Genomic DNA, 6,914 nt, shown 5'->3' on the forward strand with positions numbered 1-6,914 from the left:
ACAACAATGTTCATTGCAGCATTATTCACCATAGCAAAGATATGGAACCAACCTAGATGTCCCTTCGTTGATGAGTGGATCAACAAGTTGTGGTATTTGTACACAATGGAATTCTATGCTGCAATTCCTTTTAGTTCATTCAGAATAGCCATCACCAAGAACACAAATAATAATACATGTTAGCAAGAATGCAGGAAAAAAGAAATGTAACATAATGTTATTGAGACTGCAAGTACAACCAGTATGGAAACCAGAGCAGACCTTCCTCAAAAACTAAAAGTAGAACTTCCATAGGATTTACTGCTTTTGGATACAAAACCGGAAGAATGAAAGTAAGTATACAGCATAGACAATTGCACACTCATTGTCATATGACATGTGTATAGATACATTGAATGTGCATAGAACACATAAAATAAAATGACAATAATTATTATAAACATAAATAGTAATGTATTTCAAAATGTCTGAGTTGATTAATTGCACAGAAGAGTGGTCATATTTGAATTACAAATAGCCATTCTGTATCTAGTGGATATGCAAACCAGTTTAGGTGTGCGAATATGGTGCACTTGGGTGTTGAGTAAGTAGGATATTCAAGATGAAGGTGGATATCTAAAGGCATGATCAGAACAAGAGAAAAGCTATGATTAATAATTTCAAAACAATTGTATGGAAAATAGAAGGTCATAAGAAAAAGGCGCTATATTTTATTTTCATCAATATATGCCCATGTTCAAAAAACAGACAAATAAAGATTCTTCTTCATCATTTATAAAGTAAATTATTTGTATTTCCTCCTTGGAAAAATACATTATGGTGAGACTGAATCTCAGGCTAAAAAAAAAATCTATGAGAATCTATATCTGAAAGGCTAGTTAACATCTTTATTCAGTGAGACTATAGCAGTCATAATGAACTAATTTTTGCCTGAGTTTATTGAAAGTTTATATCATATTAAACCCCAGTTACAATGAGCACACAAAGAGAAGACCAAATTTAAAAGCCTTCCTGCTTTTTGTAACTGTTACTGCTGGTAGTGACAGTGATTGTAGTAGTAATTTAAAGTATATCTAAAGAAGGATTTTTAATAATACCTCTTTAGTCTTCATTTTTTGGATTAGTTGTACTCTTATAAACCATACATAGTTGTGTAATTGTTTGTACATTATATATTTAAGCTATACATAGTTGTATATATAATCCATATGAAATATGTAATTGTATTTTCTCCATAAAATCCCAATTCATAAATGTAGTTGTAAATCTCTGACCTCATTTCAAATTTTTAGCTTATTTCTCTGAATATCTGAAGGTAATTACTAAAAGAAGAAAATTTTACGTTTCTTTCTTTTTTGTTAGTCATGGAGATCAAACTCAGGGCTTGGGTACTGTCCCTGAGCTTTTTCACTCAAGGCTAGTACTCTATCGTTTTGAGCCACAGAGCCATTTACTTCTGATAGTTAATTGGAGATAAGAGTCTCGCAGAATTTCCTGCTGGGGCTGGCATCAGACTAAAATCCTCAGACATCAGCCTACTGAGTATCTAAGGATATAGGCTTGAGCCCCTGGTGCCCAGCCACATGTCTAAAAATGTTCAATTTAGAAGTTTAGTTAACCAAATTGTTTTAATTTTGATATTCTAAAGGGTTTAGGATGTCAAATGAATAGCAAAACCTTTGAATTTCTCATTGCATTAATTTTCAAATAATCACAACAACTTGTGTGTGTGTGTGTGTGTGTGTGTGTGTGTGTGTGTGTGTGTAGTGCTAACAAAGTCTCCATTAAGATTAACAATTACAGGAACAAAATTCTAAGCGAAGAGGTCAGGGAAATTAATTTGTGTGTAATCCATCTCACTGGGGAATTCAGTGGCAGAAGTTCTAAGTTGAGATGAGCTGTTATTTTTAAGGTATTGCTTTTACTACATAATAGAAAAATAACTGTGGTGTTTTTACATACCAGTATGTGTGAGTGAGAAGATAGGTGCAGCTTGATTGTAAATAAGGAAAATAAAAAAACCTTTATCACACAGTGAGAAATCTAATCATTTAATCGTTTAATAGTTGCAATCCTCCACCTGCCTTTTGACTTTCCAAGTCTTGAATATTTGATAGTACACACAATTAGGTACTAATAATATCTTTAAAGTTTCTCAACCATAGTAAATAAGCCATAATTCTAGATAAGTTTTGTTAAAATACTTGTGTATATTTGTATAGACCACAAGTATGAGACTAACAAAAATTCAACCATTTATATGAACAATTTCTTCTTTATGTATGGTACCTATTAGTGTTCTAAATTATCTAGAACTTCCTGGACATACCCTCTCCTTCCCTGTACACACCACTCAAACATGAAGATACACACACACATCCACACAGACACACACACACACACACACACACACACACACACACACACACACACACACAAGCTTTGTCAAATGCAATTACACACATAGAGGAAGGTAAAGGTGAATTTATTAATGCTACCTAATAGGGGATAAAGTTACATATTTTAGAAAGGATAATAAACTAGTATACCTTTCTGGTGTTTTCTTGTTTGTTTGATGTTTTTACTTTCGGAGACTGAGAAGTGCTTTGAATTTGCATGGCAAATGCCCCACCACTTAATCCATTCCCAACACCTTTTATCTTTAGTTATTTTTCAGATAAGAGCTCATAATATTTAAAGGACTAGTGTTGGTCCACAATCATTCTACCGTACATCCTAAAAGCTGGGATTACAGAACTAGAGCATCACATCCAGTTTGTTGAATCTTTCTAAAATGTCACCAGCCTGCTTCCAACCATAATCCTCTGGATCTCTACTTTCAAAATAACTGCAGTTTTTCAGTACTGCACCCCATGCCTGATCCACTAGTACAGTTTTAAATAACATACATTCTCTTTTACTTGAATAGTTAATAAAGCTTTGTCTCTTTAGCATCTTCCTCTGTAATCATCATGGAAACTTTCCAGTGTTAGTATTTTGCCCTCTAGATGTGCATATAAAGTACACTTGTATGCACTAGAATGTAACTAGAACACAGTTCTATGGCAGTTTCACTTTGCATTTATATTGACATGGATCAACAGATTTCCTAAAACTATGTGGCATAGAATCCACTAAATATATATGGAAAAATGCATTTAAGAATCCCTTACAGTTAGGTTGGGCAAATGTGGTACTCACACATGTAGGGAGGAAGGGTAAGCAAATACAGTCATTACCTTTAAGGCATATTATGTGAAAACTAAATTGTCACTTGAGGGTAAGGATGGGAGGGAAAATGAAGGGAGGAGACAGAAAGGGAGAACAAATGGTTAACCAATGCATCAGTGTTACTAGACCCTATGTTAAAAATGAATGATAGTAACTTGTAGGGATGAGGGAATGGGAAGGAAAAACTGGGAAGACTAAGAGAAGGGGTGACATTGTTCAAAAAGACATGCACTCATGGACTGGGAGTTTGGCCTAATGGTAAAGTGCTTGCCTAGCATGCATGAAGGCCTGGGGTTAAATTTCTTGGTACCACATACAGAGAAAGGCCAGAAGTGGTGCTATGACTCAAGTGATAATATCCTAGTCTTGAGAAATCCCAAGGACAGTGCTCAGACCCTGAGTTCAAGCCTCAGGATTTGCATTAAATAAATAAATAAATAAAAAGAAGAAGGAGAAGGAGAAAAAGAGGAAGAAGAAGAAGAAGAAGAAGAAGAAGAAGAAGAAGAAGAAGAAGAAGAAGAAGAAGAAGAAGAAGAAGAAGAAGAGGAGGAAGAAGAAAGAAGAGGAAGAAGAAAGAAGAAGAAGAAGAGGAAGAAGAAAGAAGAAGAAAAACAAGAAAAAAGAGAAGAAGAAGGAGGAGGAGGAGGAGAGGAAGAAGAAGAGAAGTGCACTCTATATCTGACTTATATAATTATAACCCCTTTATGTATCACCTATTTTTTGAACTTTTTTCTTAAATACAGTTAGGTATCTTAGGTTTCATTGAATTAAGTAGTCAACAACCAATAACGGTACAAATACAATTTGATAGTATTCTTATATTTCCTCCTACCTCATCACTCTTTTAGTGTAAACTATTTGAGCTACTGCTATCTTTCATTCTTGGTTTTTCACTCAAGCTGTCCATTTTAAAATAGCAAGACCATCAGTACAGTGATAAAACTCAACATCTTTCTTTTAAAAGATAATTAAGTGCAAAGAAACTGAAGCTGCCATGCAGCTCCTATGGCTTACTCCACTTGTAGCACTGCCTAACAGGGGAATTGAGTAGTTAGTAATCACTACACTTCTTAAAACCGAATGTACCAATTGATTTCCATTATCTAGATGCATAGCATCTATATCTGTGCATGCTTCTCAGAGCTTAGAGGACACAAACACTTAAATCGAAAACCATGCCTTAAAATCTCCAATGTCAATTAAAAGGTGTAGAATCTGACTGGCATAAAATATCACAGAAAAGGGGCTGGGATTTTTGCCTTGTGGTGGATCGCTTGCCTACCATTCCCGAAGACCCAGGTTTGATTCCTCAGTACCACATATATAGAAAAAACTGGAAGTGGTGCTGTGACTCAAGTGCTAGAGCTCTAGCTTTGAGAAAGCCCAAAGACAGCACTCAGGCTCTGAGTTCAAGCCACAGGCCTGCTAAAAAAGTCATAAAAATGGAAATATTGTTTTTACATGTAAGAAGTGGTTGATCAGTGATATCCTGACAAAGTATTACAGCACCGTCCTTGCAACTTGTACACAAATATAGAGTGGATTTCCCCACTGATTTAGAACATTTTGAACCTATTCATATACTTTTACCTTCCTTTTTCTTTTCTCTTGTGGGATTAATTTTGTTTGCTTATTTGCAAGTCATGCCATGATTGTGAAATGGAAGAATATATTTAACACTTCAGTTAATAAAAGTAATTAAGGATAGCCTTCTGTTTGTTGAGTACTTTTTTTCTTAAGAAAAGTTTCTTATAGAAAGAAACACTTCCAAATATTAACCATTAATTTAAATATAGATCACTATTTCCTCCAAAAAACGAGCTGGGTTAGTGAAATAACGTTCAGATACACCTTTTGAGGCTACACAACACAACATTTTTTTTTTCTTTTCTTTGAATGTCCCATATGCAAGACAGCTCTATTTTAAGTTAAAAAAATAAAGTTAAATGAGTTTAAGGATTATATCAAATGCAGTTAGTGTTAATGTTAATGATACAAGTCTGATGAAGTAGGTGGGTAATGAATATGGATATTCCATGGCATAGTGCATATGAATAAACTAAACATGAGTGCAGAAATGTTTTGATGACTCTAATCGCCTCCCTCAGTCTGTTGTACATAGATTTGCTCAGTTGCCTACAAAGTTATTTCAATCCTTCATCTCTTCCAGCGTATTTCATCTGTACCTGTATGACATACTGCCTCTTGGGGGGAAATAATAAAACAAAGATATGAGAAAACGTTATTTTAAAAATAGGCATTTAGAGGGGCCAGGCCGGATGGGAGTTCTCCAAGAAGGTGCTTCCAGCCTGAGTCGGGTCCCCTCGCTTCCCCAGTCCCGGGTCAATGCGCCAGGACGCTGCTATGGATGACATTTTCATTCGATGCAGAGAGGTCCACTCGGTGCCTGTACGTATATGGCTGGACCACACCGAGAATGACCTCAACCACGGGCTGATAATGGCTTTTCTCCCTTGTGCTGGGCCTGTAGAGAGGACCACTCCGCTGTGGTTGATGCTGGTGATCCTGCGGGGAGCCTGGATGAACTTGAGGAACCCTGGAGTTCAAGGAACAGCAGGGATGTCAGGCAGGATTGTCCTCGGCTCGGGATTTTCAGGACTGGGACCAATTTCGTTGTGGACCAGAGCCAAGCTGTGAAGTTTGCTTTAGATATGGTAAGAGGCATGGCTTTTCTACACACGCTGGAGACCCTCATCCCTCGACAAGCGCTTCTCAGCCATAGCGCAAGGATGGATGAGGACACGACTTCCTGAAGAAGCATGGCTGATGTCAAGTTTTCTTTCCAATGTCCTGGGCTTTCCAATGCCTGGATTGCCACTGTAGCTTTGCAGAAACCTGAAGACACTCACAGACGCTCAGCAAACACGTGGAGTTTTGCGGGGCTTCTGTGGGAACTGGTGACCCAAGAGGTACCCTTTGCTGACCTTTCTAATATGGAGGCTGGAATGAAGGTGGCACTGGCAGGCCTTCGGTCTACCATCCCACCAGGTATTTCCCCCCACGTGTGTAAACTCATGAAGAGTTCCATGAATGAAGACCCAGCCAAGCGATCTGAGTTTGACATGATGGTGTCTATCCTGGAGAAGATGCAGGACAAGTAGAGCTGAAAAGTCCCTGCCTAAACTTCAGTGGTGTCAAGGCATGTGGGGGGGATTACATATCCCGAAAGTAGCAAGCATCTGGCTGCTGCCCCTGCCTCCAGTTATAGTACTACCCCAGTTTGGGAACCTGTCCTGGAGCCCTGCCTGGCACAATAAAGTTTATTATGAGAGAAAGAGAAAGGAAAAACAAAACAAAACACTTAGGGGCTGCGAGTGTAGCCTAGTGGTAGACTGTCTAACATGCATAAAGCTCTGGATTTTATTCCTTGGTACCACGTATATAGAAAAAGCAGAAAATGGTACTGTGGCTCAAGTGGCAGAGTGCTAGCCTTGAGAAAGCTCAAGGACAGAGTGTCCAGGCCCTGAGTTCAGGCTCCAGGCAGGATTAGTAAATTAAACAAACAAACAAAAATCTTTAAAATACGTGCATATGTGCATTCTCTAAGTCTACCATTATTTTTCAAAACATATTTAATTAAAAATGAATACCAACTTTTGTATATTTAAGACCTAATAAATAAATTACAAACTTATAGATCTAATTAATAAACATAATGCTAG

General features: G+C 37.3%; 1 pseudogene; it reads left to right on the forward strand.

The window, feature by feature from the left end:
* Positions 1-563: 563 nt before the first annotated feature.
* LOC150059927 (scaffold protein ILK pseudogene) lies at positions 564-6,353 on the forward strand (annotated as a pseudogene).
* Positions 6,354-6,914: the final 561 nt, after the last annotated feature.

This window comes from Megascapheus bottae, chromosome 8 (genome assembly GCF_031878675.1).
Source record: "Megascapheus bottae isolate mThoBot1 chromosome 8, mThoBot2.hap1, whole genome shotgun sequence".
Lineage (NCBI taxonomy): Eukaryota > Metazoa > Chordata > Mammalia > Rodentia > Geomyidae > Megascapheus > Megascapheus bottae.